The following is a 14,373-nucleotide window of genomic DNA, read 5'->3' on the forward strand; positions in this document are numbered from 1 at the left end:
ATGCCCTGCACATCTCCATTAAACTTCCACCCCCCCTCCCCTCCCTACGCCCTCTAGTGTTGGCCATTTCCACCCTGGGGAATAGGTTCTGACTGTCTACCCCATCTATGCCTCTCATCATATTATGTGCCTCTATCAAGTCTCCCCTCAGCTTTTGACGTTCTGGACGAAAACAATCCAAGTCAATCCGACCTCAATCTTGGGAGTGCCGGGAATAGAGGGATATGGATCATGTACAGGCAGAACGGATCAGTTTCAGTTTAATTTATTGTGGCGTGTGTCGAGGTAGTGAAAAGCTCTTGTTGCGTGCTAACCACCCAGCGGAGAGATACACGGTTACAATCAGCTCAGCTTGGTGTTATGCTCTGCACAAACATCGTGTTCCGGAGGACCCCGTCCATGTGCTGCACTGTTCTTTGTTCGACATTCTGCGTAATCAATGTTTTATCAGGCAGAAGGGAAAATCAGCTTTCCCTGCAAGGTCCAATATCTTGTGAAAATAGCATGCAAACACATTGCTCAGCATGGCACCAACTCCCACAGGGACTGGCGCTCCTTGCACCGACTGAAAATGGCCCACCTATTTCCGGTGGGTGATACTGATAACAAAAGGCAACACTATCGTAACATGAAACAGGCTTGCTTTATGCTTCAAAATACACAATTCTTGGTGTTTACATGGCATTCGTCAAGTATGTCGCACCCAACGGTGACACGGGTAAACTAGAGTGATTTATTAGATCCCTTGGCATGGGGTTGACCTTTCAGCCTAATGAGTGCACCAGAATAATTCTTTACACTGAAATATTAATATGCACTTTGCTGCGAAACATTTCCCTCTATGCCTTCAGATAGCTCGGCATAGATCACAAATTAAAAGTACAGTGTTTTAAGAGGCCAGGCACTTGAATCGAACACTGATCGCCGTATGAATCATGTACCTTTTCCAATTAGCCACAACAACATGGATTAACATACGATGCATGCTTGACGACACTGGGCCTGTACTCACTAGAGTTTAGAAGGATGAGGGGGAACCTCCTTGAAACTTTGCCGAATAGTGAAAGGCCTGGATAGAATGGATGTTTCCACTAGAGTCAAGGACCAGTGGCCATAGCCTCAGAATGAAAGGATGCAACTTTAGAAAGGAGATGAGAAGGAATGTCTTTAGTCATAGGGTGGTGAATCTGTGGAATTCATTGTCCCAGATGGCTGAGGAGGCCAAGTCAATGGATATTTTCAAGGTGAAGATTGATAGCTTCTTGATTGGTAAAGGGCCTGTCCCACTTGGGTGTTATTTGCGTGTCACGCAGAGGGCGCGCAAAGATTTTGTACATCCCAAACTCCTGGGGCAGCGCGCGCGACTGCGCTTCACTGCCTACGTCACCACGCACCATGCGCGCATCACGTGCGTGCCATGACGCGTGCGCCAGCGACAGGACGCACAAATGACGCCCAAGTGGGACAGGCCCTTAAGGGTGTCAGGGGTTATGGGGAGAAGGCAGGAGAATGGGGTTGAGAGGGAAGGTAGATCAGCAATGATTGAATGGTGGAGGAGACTTGACGGGCCGAATGGCCTAATTCTGCTCCTACAACTTATGAACTTATGAACAATAGTTTAGTTTATTGTCATGTGCACCAAGGTACAGTGAAAAGCTTTGTCTCTGTGAGAGAAATCCATGGTTGGAACAGCAGACTTACAAAACTGGCATTCATTAACTCCCAATCAATTATAAAATTACTTTCCTGTTTTGATAGCTTAATGGAAGGCTGACATTGAGACAGTTCAGTACTGCTGCCAATCCAACACTTATTAATTAATCTAAAGAAGACACCAAGTGCTGGAGTACCTGAGTAGGTCAGGCAGCATCTCTGGAGGACATGGATAGGTGTCGCTTCAGGTCGAGACGCTTCTTTAGATGAGTCTCAAGAAAGGTTCCAACCCAAAACGTTGTCAATCCGTGTCCTCCAAAGATGCTGCTTGACCTGGTGAGTTACTCCAGCACTTGGTGTTTCTTTTATGATAAACAGCATCTGCAGTTCATTCAGTTCAATAAACCCAATCCATCTGAAGAAGGTTCCAACCCGAGACATTGTCTCTCCATGTCTCCAGAGATGCTACATCACCCGTTGAGTTACTCCAGCATTTTGTGTCTATGCCGCCTGACCTCCTAAGTTACTCCAGCACTTTATGGGGGGGGTTTTTAATAAACCGATATTTGCAGTTCATTGTGTCTTAATTCACCCAGTTTTTCTGAAGAATGGTCCCCACCAGAGATATCGCCTAGCCATGTCCTCCAGAGATGCGACTGGACCCGCTGAGTTACTCCTGCAGTTTGTGTCTTTATTTTTTGCTTCTAGAACCCTGATTTTGTCTTCCGCCACTGATGAGGATAAAGGGGACGATGAGAAAGATTTTGTAAATGGGCTAATGGTGGATTACATGGCTCCTGTCAGATGCTACAGATTGCTATACAGGTTTTGCATTGCAGATGGAACCCACTCAATAATCAAAAAGTGATTATCTCCTTATTTAAATCCATCTCACCTACACTGTAGTTTCCACCCTCTCTCTTATCATGGTCGTCAGTTCACCAACTTTGATCTAGATTAATGGGCTTTGACCAAGTAAGAGTGCTTAACGTGCCTGTTTTATTAACAAATGAGCCACCTGACTCTACTTGTCCGGATAGAGTGGATGTGGGGGGTGGGTTTCCACCAGTGGAAGATCAGAGCTCACAGCCCCAGAATTAGACGACCCTTTAGGAAGGAGATGAATAGCGGTTTCTTTAGTCAGAGGATGGTGAATCTGTGGAATTCACAGCCACAGCAGGCTACGGAGGTCAAGTCGATGGATATTTATAAGGCAGAGATAGATAGATTTTTGATTAGTACGGGTGTCAGGGGTTATGGGGGAAAGGTTTGAGAGAGGTCGATAGGGCTCTTAAAGATAGCGGAGTCAGGGGATATGGGGAGAAGGAAGGAACAGGGTACTGATTGGGGATGATCAGCAATGATCACATCGAATGGCGGTGCTGGCTCAAAGAGCCGAATGGCCCACTCCTGCACCTATTGTCTATTGCCTGTTTTCTATAAGGCAGGAGAATGGGGTTAAAAGGGAAAGATAGATCAGTCATGATTGAATGGCAAAGTAGAATGGACGGGCCGAATGGCCTAATTTTGCTGTAATCACTTATGAACATGATATTGTTTCAGATTCAGAAAAGAGCTTCCCCACCCCCCACTTTCAGTCAATGCTTGGTTTAGTTTCAGTCATTATTGATTGAGCTGCTGTGACAGCCCATTAAGTACATTGTGTTCATGACATATCGCCACTCCATCCTTCACGCAGAATAAAGAAATTCTTCCTATGCATAAAACCCTCTACCAAACTACTCAGTAACTATGTGTGTGGAGGCACTTGCATTTTGAGTGCTGACTGAAGGCTTTGGTATCAAGCTCCGTGTTTGTCACTGTCACCAAAGTGTTTTTTCAATAGCATTCTTTCCCTGCCTCAGCAATCCATTTGCATGCTAAAAATCCAATAAGCACAATTAGCCTGCATCTCCATATCCCAGAGGGTTCCCGGTTATTTTTAGCTGCGCAATCCTACGCAGGCATTTCCCAGGGCATATGGTACAGAGAGGAAAGTCCTTTGCATTTATTTCAGACTCAGCTTTAGGAATTCATCAGTTGACATTAGTTAGTTTAAGTTTATTGTCACGTGTACCGAGGTACAGTGAAACGCTTTTGTAGTGTGCTAACCAGTGGAAAGACAATACATGATTACAATCAAGCCTTCCGCAGTGCACAGATACATGATACAGGAAATATTGTGAATAACATTTAGTACAAGATAAAGCCAGTAAAATCTGATCAAATCTAGCCCTAAGGTATCCAATGAGGTAGAAACATAGAAAATAGGTGCAGGAGTAGGCCATTCGGCCCTTCGAGCCTGCACCGCCATTCAATATGATTATGGCTGATCATCCAAATCAATATCCCACACCTGCCTTCTCTCCATACCCCCTGATCCCTTTAGCCACAAGGGCCACATCTAACTCCCTCTTAAATATAGCCAATGAACTGGCCTCAACTACCTTCTTAAGAAACATAGCCATAGAAACATGAAATGGCCATTCGGCCCTACCTTAATATGATGGCAGAGAATTTCTCTCCATCCCTCTGATTCACCACATCTAACTCCCTCTTAAATATAGCCAATGAACTGGCCTCAAACCCTCTGTGGCAGAGAGTGAGATTTCTCATCTCGTGTCCTAAAAAGCTGTGACCCCTTGTCCTGGGACTTCCCCAACATCGATTCCTGCCTAGCCTGTCCAACCTTCAATCTCCTAAATTCTAGAGACTATAAACCATTCTTAAACTGTGACCCTTTGTGCTGGATATCCCATGTCGCTTTCTTACTGCCTGCTGCAAACCCAGGTCTCTTAAACTGTGACCCCTTGTTCTGGATATCCTTAAACTGTGACCCCTTGTTCTGGATATATAGTAATTCTGATCTCCCCCTAATCGTAGTAGGATAACAGGAATGCTCTCCAGTTGTGGTGTCATCCGCATGGTCATCCAGATCATTAATATATATTGTAAATAGCTGGGGTCAGCCTTGCGGTACCCCACTAGTCACTGCCTGCCATTGCCTGCTTACACTCTTTGCTGGAACAAAAGTTCTCTCCCTGAATACTGGAGGTGTGCGTTTTCACCACAGATTATACCTATTGCTCGATGGGGAAGGGGAGAAGAGGGAGTGGTCAAGGTGTTACTCGTCCTTGATTATGCTGCTGGCCTGGCCGAGGCAGCGTGAGGTGCAAAGAGAGTCAATGGAAGGGAGGTTGGTTTGTGTGATGGTCTGGGCTGCGTCCACAATGCTCTGCGATATCTTGCCGTCTCGGATGGAGCTGTTCCCAAACCACGTTGGAAGAGGATGCCAACCAAAGATGGCAAAAACATATTTCATGAGTATCGGTAAATTAGGCTTTGGGTTCAATCTAGCTCCACAATTCACCCCATGAAAGACCACTATCCCAAGGTGAGCTCTTGGCATTATCCAAGATGGATTATGAATTTGTTTTAAATGAATGGGAGATATTTCCTGGCTACTCACAATTCTTCCTAATTATGAATTGTCCTCAGAAGTATTACATAAGATAAAACATTTTGTGTGTGCGTGTGTGTTTTTCGTAAGTTCTAGGAGCAGAATTAGACCATTTGGCCCATCAAGCCTACTCTGCCATTCAATTCATGACTGATCTATCTTTCCCTCTCAATTCAATTTTCCTGCCTTCACTCCATCACCTCTGACACCCTGTACTAATCAAAAATCTGACAATTTCCCCCTTAAAAATATCCATTGACTTGGCCTGCCAGCATTCTGTGGCAATGAGTTCCTTCTCTGCACTGTGATAACGTCAGTTATTTCCAAGCATGTGACCTTTACCAAACAGAAAGACAAGAGCAACTTGTCCCCACCCAGGGGATGCCCTCTGACCCATGCACCATCTGACTTGGAATTATTTTCCAGTGTCTCCTGAGACTGGAATTCCTTATGCATGGATCCACAGAAGGTATGTACACTAACTATGAAGAAAGGTAACTCGTCATCACCCTCTTGAGAACAATTATACACACGGGCAATACAATTTCATCTTGTCAGCGGAACCACAAATTAAATAATAAAAAACTCCCCAGACCGTTGTTTAGTGTGTGTGTGTGGTGTCTGTGCATGTTTGTGTGCAGGTGGTGTGTATGTGTGTCTGTAGTGTTTGTTTGTATGTGTGTGGTGTGTATGTGTGTATGTGGAGTGTGTGTGGTGTCTGTCTGTGTTAGAGTGGATGTGGTTACGGGGGTATGTTTGTGTGCGTGTGTGTGTGTGGTGTGTTTGTGTGTGTGTGGAGTGTGTGGGTGTAAGTGAGTGTGTGAGTGAGTGTGTAAGAGTGTGTGCATATGGTGTATGCGTGTTTGTGTGCATTTGGAGCGTGTGTGTTTGTTTGAGTGTGTATGTGGGGTGTGCGTGTGTGTGTGGAGGGTGTGTGTGTGTTGTTGTGTGGGTGTGTGTGTGTGGGTGTGTGTGTGGGGGTGTGTGTGTGTGTGTGTGTGTGTGTGTGTGTGTGTGTGTGTGTGTGTGTGTGTGTGTGTGTGTGTGTGTGTGTGTGTGTGTGTGTGTGTGTGTGTGTGAGTGTGTGTGTGTGTGTGTGTGTGTGTGTGTGTGTGTGTGTGTGTGTACGCGTGTGTGTGTGTGTGTGTATGTGTGTGTGTGTGGGTGGGTATGTGTGTGTCCGTGTGTATGTGGAGTGTGTGTGTGTATATGGAGTGTGTGTGTGTGTGTATGGAGTGTGTGTGTGTATATGTGTGGGTGTGTGTGTGTGTGTGTGCGTGTATGTGTGTGTGTGTGTATGTGTGTGTGTGTGTGTGTGTGGGTGGGTGGGTGTGTGTATGTGTGTGTGTGTGTGTGTGTGTGTGTGTGTGTAGTGTGTGTGTGTGTGTGTGGAGTGTGTGTGTGTATATGGAGTGTGTGTGCATGTATGTGTGTGTGTGCGTGTATGTGTGTGTGTGTGTGTGTACGTGCGTGTGTGTAGTGTGTGAGTGTGTGTGTGTGTGAGTGTGTGCGTGTGTGCGTGCGTGTGTGTGTAGGATGTGTGAGTGTGTGTGTGTGCGTGCAGTGTGTGGAGTGTGTGAGTGTGTGCGTGGCGTGTGTGTGTGGTTTTGTGTAGGCCCAACTCTCTGTGTCCTATATGTGTAGAGTCTGAAGAAGGGCATGATCCGAAACGTCACCCGTCCCTTCTCACCAGAGATGCTGCCTGACCCGCTGAGTTCTCCAGCTTTTTGTGTCGACCTATGAGTCCTATATCTCTCTCTTATCCCCCCTCTCTCCTTTCACACAAAGGGTGGTGGGTGTTTGGAACGAGTTGCCAGATGAAGTAGTCGAGGCACGTTACTGTCACAACATTTAAAGGACATTTGGAAAGGTACATGGATAGGAAAGGTTTAGAAGGATGTGGCCAAAACGAAGGTAGGTGGGACTTGCAAACGGGGCATCTTGGTCGGCATGGGAATGTTGGGCCGAAGGGCCTGTTTCTATGTTGTATGACTCTAAATACCGACAGTGACACCACACCGTATCAAGCAGGTTGAATTATAATGAGAAACGACATCAAGCCATTGCTAAAGGATTAGATTTAGATGTATGATTGTCACGTGTACCAAGGCACAGTGTTTTGCACGCTATCTGATCAGATAAAATAGTATTTAAAAAATCAAATCAAACTCATGTATAATAGATGCAACAAAGGGGAAGATACAGAGTGCAGAAAACAGCTCTCAGCATTGCAATGTATCAATTCCACAGACAATGTCCACTGCCCACAATGAGGGAGTGGCGAATCGGGGAGTGCCATCGCTTATGGAAGAACTATCCAGGTGACTGATTACAAAGGGAAAGAAGCTGTCCCTGAGAAAGGTAGTACATTTATGATGGGTTTCATCGCAGATTGTAATATGAGTAACAGTGGTGCAACGGCGCAGCAGGTAGAGCTGCTGACACACAGCGGCAGAGACCCAGGTTCGATCCTGACCGCGGGTACTGTCTGTGGGGAGTCAGTCCGTTCTCCCTGTGGCCGCGAGGGTTTCGTCCGAGCGCTCCGGTTTCCTCCCACATACCAAAGACGAGCGGGTTTGTAGGTTAATTGCCCTCTGTAAATTGCCAAATTGCCCCTAGTGTGTAGGGAGTAGATAGGGAAGTGGGATATCACAGAGCTAGTGTGAATCGACTCAGTGGTTTAAAGGGCCTATATCCACGCTCTATTTTTCATTCAATCAAAATAGACACAAAAAGCTGGAGTAACTCAGCAGGAAGGATGAGTGGGATTTCTTATAGAAACATATAACATTATAAAAGGACTGGACAGGCTAGATGCAGGAAAAATGTTCCCAATGTTGGGCAAGTCCAGAACCAGGGGCCACACAGTCTTAGAATAAAGGGGAGGTCATTTAAGACTGAGGTGAGAAAAAACTTTTTCACCCAGAGAGTTGTGAATTTATGGAATTCCCTGCCACAGAGGGCAGTGGAGGCCAAGTCACTGGATGGATTTAAGAGAGAGTTAGATAGAGCTCTAGGGGGTGGTGGAGTCAAAGGATATGGGGAAGAGGCAGGCACGGGTTATTGATAGTGGACGATCGGTCATGATCACAATGAATGGCGTTGCTGGCTCGAAGGGCCGAATGGCCTTCTCCTGCACCTATTTTCAATGTTTCTATGTTTCTATGACAGGCAGCATCTGCACACAAGGCAGTGGAGGCCAATTCACTGGATGTTTTCAAGAGAGAGTTAGATTTAGCTCTTAGGGCTAAAGGAATCAAGGGATATGGAGAGAAAGCAGGAACGGGGTACTGATTTTAGATGATCAGCCATAATCATATTGAATGGCTGTGCCGGCTCGAAGGGCAGAATGGCCTCCTCCTGCACCAATTTTCTATTTCTATCTCTGGAGAGGAGGAATGGGTGACAATTTGGGTCGAGATCCTTCTTCAGACTTCTTCAATCAATCATGGTGTTCCCATTTAAAGAAGCTGGATTGTTGGGTCATTTCTGTGGCTGGTTCTGGTGGAGAATGGCAGCTTTTAAAGCAAACTCCTATCACTCTGATGTACTTTGATCTACAAGGGAGAGCGGGTGATACAAACTGTTCTCTAGGAGAGCTGATGTCGAACCAGTCGAGTGACCAATCTCCGTCAATGCTTTTTAGTTGAGTTCATTGTCACGTGACGCCGAGGTACAGTGAAAAGCTTTTGTTGTGTGCTAACCAGTCAGCAGAGAGACAAAACATGATTACAATCGACCCATTTGCAGTGTACAGATATACGATAAGGGAGTGACGTTTAGTGCGATGTAAAGCCAGCAAAGTCCGATCAAGGATAGTCCGAGGGTCACCAATGAGGTAGATATGCTGCTTTAAAAAGATTCACGACAATCTTGGTCAGCTCCTGTGTTACCTGGTCAGATATTACACCCCTGATCCTCTCTGAGTTGCAGTTAAAGTAAGCCCTGGCCCTGTTCTAAACCATTTGGTGCTGCCTCACCCTGCCCTATCACAGCTAAAATCGAACGCTATTTTCACTACATTTCATTTACTTTCACACCAATTATTTTATAACCACTCCTGCTCAGAGAAACAGAAAATCATCTCAGGATATCTTGCCACCTAAATAACTCCAGGCGCGGACATCAAAATAAGAGGGATGACTGGAACAAAATCAGCAACAACCTGTGAGCGAGGTGTTGGGTTAGATTATGCAACCATTAACTCGTACATTAAGGCATAAATAACATCATCTCTGTACATTTGAGCTTTCTTAATTTTGGAATAAATGTGTTCATTTTAATATGATATCCTCTTTCACAGTTAAACTATGGCACTGTAATACCTACAGGTTTGTCGACATAGCCTCAACATTTTCCTTTCCAGGGTTAAGTTAAAGGTTTAAGAAGGAACTGCAGATGCTGGAAAATCGAAGGTACACAAAAATGCTGGAGAAACTCAGCGGGTGCAGCAGCATCTATGGAGCAAAGGAAATAGGCAACGTTTCGGACCGAAACCCTTCTTCAGACTAAGTTAAGGGTTTATCTGTTTCAGTTGACAGTAAAAATCTATCGTCTCTATTTGAAGAATAGACTTTCCCACTCACCACCTCCACGAACTCCCACCGCCCCAGATATCCTACACAATTTTCCTCCTTCAAGCAAAAAAATGCTTCTTGTTCTTATTTATGATATGTTCGTTGAGCATAGAAAGATGGCCATTTGGCCCATCAAGTTCCTTCCAGCACTCAGACCCATTTCCATTTGTCTCTTTTCCCCATTCATTTGCCCACAACCCACTCTACTCCGCAGGCCTATCCATGTTCCCCCTCCCAGCCTCCAGGGGTGAGGGGGTAACTATTTAAACCACCAAACAAAAGCGATGACCATGTAACACAATGCCAGCTTCCAGGTGTGTTACAGTTCAGTATTCACTACCATAACCAGCAGTGGAAGAAGGAACTGCAGATGCTGGTTTACACCGAAGATAGACACAAAAAAGCTGGAGTAACTCAGCGGGGCAGGCAGCATCTCTGGGGAGAAGGAATGGGTGACATTTCAGGTCGAGATCCTTGAAGAAGGTCTTGACCCGAAATGTCACCTATTCCTTCTATCCAGAGATGCTGCCTGCCCCGCTGAGTTACTCCATCATTTTGTGACCACAATCAGCAGACCTGGTTGTACAGGGGTTCTGCAGACATTTTACTACCACTGAAAGGACTGTGGCGTACAGCTGATGCTTTGAATGTGACAGGTCACGCTACAAATGCCACCAGTGATTAATACTGCAATGAAGATTTCATTTTGTGATATTTTCAATGGACAAACGTTGTATTCAAATGTTGGGAGCAGTTCCACTCTGAATAAGGGGTCATGGAAAATGTTATAACTGATGGAAAAAAATGGCAGGGTTTGGGGAGATTGTTAGGGCGAGGGGTTAATTCATTTCAGCAATTGAGAAAAGCTCAACAGATCAAACTAAGCAGAAGCGTGTAGGAAAGAACTGCGGATGCTGGTTTAAATCGAAGATAGACACAAAATGCTGGATTTAAAATTTCCTCTTGAGGAAACACTCTAGTCTGACGTTAGAAACATTTTAAAAAAATTACAGCGCTGAAAAAAAGGCGCTTCGGCCCATCGCGTCTGTGCTGGTAGAGGGAAAAGCATCCGCCCTAATCCCACATTGAATCCCTCAGTTCCAAAACCTTGCAGACTGACTGCTGTTATGTCTATGAAATAGGAACGTGGTGTATTTTAAATGTGAGGAGGGTTTCTCCACCATTACTTTCTTATGCATTGAACTAAAATTTCCCGGCCTTCAATAAAGTACAATCTGGGCGCAAATCACAGTGTTATTATTATAAACAGTCTAGGAATTTTGTCTAAATAACAAGGTGCATCGATTGCCCACGAGTTGGGCGCCACTAGAGGTCGTGTGTCCCAGTCACTATTTGTGTGAAATGCCAGTGTAGGGTCTGGGGAACAATTTTAAACGAAGGAGATGAGATTCCGGGTTGAAAATGCAGCGGACGCCTTTAAAAAACCCCCAACTTGCTGTGCATTAACGAGGAAACCACTGTTTTCAACACATTGCATGCGTGTTGTGTGGGGAGCTGGGAATAGAGGAGAGGGTTGTGGTGGGAGGGAGGGGGGAGACACTGCAAACACTGGTTTTGCAAAGTGTCTTTCCCCCCCAATCCCAGGGCTCAATCCCAGCCACTTTTCCTTCGAACCTACTTTTCAAGGGTGGGAAAAGCAGAGGCGAGGGGGGTGTGTAGGAGCTGAGTCCCCGGCATCCTGGAGAGTAGCAGCAGCAACAGCAGCACTGGACGACCATCTCAGCCCACTCCCCCAAACTCATCGCACCGGGTACCCAGGGGTGGGGTGGGGTGGGGAGAGGGAGAGGCGAATGGAGTCTCTGACCACTTACCTGCGATAGACAACTCCGGAGAGCAAAACCACTCCTAGAAAGAGTCCGGCATCGTCGCATCTGACAGGCAGGGCGGTGGGAGAGGACTGTGCAACAGGCACTTGTGTAATAACACCGGTCTATTTCAGCCTTCGCTCCGTTTCACACAGCTCCCCCCCTCCCCTCCCCCCTGCATCTTATTCCAGCCTTCAGTTCTTTACTTTCTCCCCCTCTCGCTGAGAGACCCGGCGTGTATTCTCTGCAGATTTGAGCCAAGCAATGTCAGTTGCTTGCTGGAAGAATCCTCCTTCTCTCCGCGCCTTCTTGCTGTGATCTGTAATGTAATCTCCTCCTCTCTCTCTCCCTCTCTCTCTCTCCCTGTCTCTCTCTCTCTCTCTCTCTCTCTCTCTCTCACCCCCTCCCTCTCTCCTCGGCTGGTTCCAATGTCTCTTTGTACATACAAGACCGTGGCCGCTCGTCTGTGAACCGTTGGAACCCGACTCCCCACAGGCGAGGATTAGGGGGAATCTCCTGCTCCAGCGACTGCGAGGAAACCGAGTCTCCCGTTCACAGCATCAGAAGGGAATCACCGACGATGCAAGACCCCGCCCGCTTTAACGAGGTCTCTAAACCATCTGGGAATGAAACCCAGGTCTATGATCACGAATGACAGAGTGTCTAGCCTTCATTTAATCGCCCGCTGATGAAATAGTTTTAGAAACATCAACATTTAACAGCAATTTCATCAATCACAGTAAATATATATATATTTCCCCCCCCCCATATATGTTAGGGTCGTAGAGTCGTGACACAGCGTGGAAACAGGCCCTTCGGCCCAACTTGCCCACACCGGCCAACATGTCCCAGGTCTACCAGTCCCACCTGCCTGTGTCTGGCCCATCTCCCTGCAGCCTGACCCACTGAGTATTCCCAGCATTTCCTGTTTTGGACACTGACCCACGTTTCTGCCTCATCTGTAAAATCGTGACGTTTGAAGTGCAGTGTGAATCAAAGGTCATAGATCTTTGGTGTGAATCGCTGCTCTTTTATTCCACCCCTCCTTGAATGTGTCATGAGGAGCCATAGACAACAACAGAGCAATGGGGTTCAAGTAGAACATAGAACAGTATAGCACAGGAACAGGCCATTCGGCCCACAATGTCCGTGCCGAATATGATGCAGGATAAACTAATTGCACCTGCCTGTATGTGATCCATATCCCTCCATTACCTGCATATGCTTAGAGTCCTATGAAACAGGCCACTCGACCCAACTTGCCCACACCAACAAACATGTCCATCTACACTAGTCCCACACCTGCATTTGGCTCATACCCCAAACCTGTCCTATCCATGTACCTGTCTAATTGCTTCTTAAACGCTGCGATAATCCTGCCAACTACCTCCTGCAGCAGCTCGTTCCATACACCCACCACCCTTTATGTGAAAAAGTTAGCCCTCAAATTCCTATTAATTTTCCCCCCTTCATTTTAAACCTCTGCCCTCTGGTTGATTCCCCTACTCTGGGCAAGTGCCTATCTAAATAGCCTCCTAAATGCCACTTATGTATCTGCCCCCACCACCACCCCCAGTAACATGTTCCAGGAAACCATGTAAAAAAAAAAACATGCTCTGCACATCTCCTTCAAACTTTGCCCCTCTCACCTTAAACCCATGTCCTCTAGTCTTCAATATTCCACCCTGGAAACAAGGTTCTGCCTGTCTACCCTATCTATGTCTCTTGTAATTTTCTATACATCTACCAGGTCTTTCCTCAATCTCTAGACTTCAGATAAAACAATCCAGGTTTATCAATCTCTCCTCGTAGCTTGTACCTCTTAACCCAAGTAGCATTCCTCTACTGCACCTTCTCCAGAGCCTCCTTGCACCCCACTCTACCCGGACCCTGAAGCGAATTGTGGACGCAGCCCAGTCCATCACAAAAACCAACCTCCCTTCCATTGACTCATTTTATACCTCGCACTGTCTCGGCAAGGCCAACAGCATAATCAAGGACGAGTCGCACCCTGGCCATTCTCCCCCCTCTCCCATCGACAAAAGGTAAAGAAGTGTGAAATCGCACACCTCCAGATTCAGGGACAGGTTCCTCCCAGCTGTTATCGGGCAACTGAACCATCTTACCACAAGCAGAGACCCTCGGACTATCTTTGATCAGACTTTGCACTAAACATTATTCCCTTATCATGTATCTGTACACTGTGAAAGGCTCGATTGTAATCATGTATTGTCTTTCCGCTGACTGGTTAGCACGCAACAGAAGCTTTTCACTGTACCTCGGTGTACGTGAGAATAAATTAAACTGATAAACAAAGCAGAAGACAAATTAATTAGCTTGAGCCCACATCCCCACTCGTGCTCGGCATGTTGCAGCTTCCCCAGTGCTCATCTGGGTACCCCTGGAATTGGGCAGCGGACTATCGTCTCCGCCACTTATCAGACAGAGGAGGTAAAAAATGAATCTGAGCCCAAAAAAGAGTTTAAGAAGGAATTGCAGATGCTGGAAAATCGAAGGTACACAAAAATGCTGGAGAAACTCAGTGCGTGGAGCAGCATCTATGGAGGGAAGGAAATAGGCAGCGTTTCGGCCCGAAACGTTGCCTATTTCCTTCGCTCCATAGATGCTGCTGCACCCGCTGAGTTTCTCCAGCATTTTTGTGTACCCAAAAAAAGAGTTCGCTGGCAGAGGAGGCGAGCAGTTGAGAAGGGAGCTGCAAACATTGTCAAGGGGGATTTCAATCTACATATTGATTGAATGAACTGACCTGGCAGGGGGATGGTTGAAGAATTTGTAGAGTGAGTCAGGAATTGTTTCATAGAACAGCGTGTTACTGAGGCTCCCCGGGAACAGGCTA

At 46.3% G+C, this 14,373-nt stretch overlaps 1 protein-coding gene across 1 annotated transcript in view; it reads right to left on the reverse strand.

Moving 5' to 3' along the window:
• lrrc3ca (leucine rich repeat containing 3Ca) overlaps positions 1-12,259 on the reverse strand; it is a 50,373-nt gene extending 38,114 nt beyond the window's left edge. The window contains exon 1 of the mRNA XM_055656967.1: positions 11,523-12,259. The gene's annotated coding sequence lies outside the window, so the exon portion shown is untranslated. The remainder of the gene's footprint in view (positions 1-11,522) is intronic.
• Positions 12,260-14,373: the final 2,114 nt, after the last annotated feature.

The sequence above is a fragment of the Leucoraja erinacea genome, chromosome 27, assembly GCF_028641065.1.
Source record: "Leucoraja erinacea ecotype New England chromosome 27, Leri_hhj_1, whole genome shotgun sequence".
NCBI lineage: Eukaryota > Metazoa > Chordata > Chondrichthyes > Rajiformes > Rajidae > Leucoraja > Leucoraja erinaceus.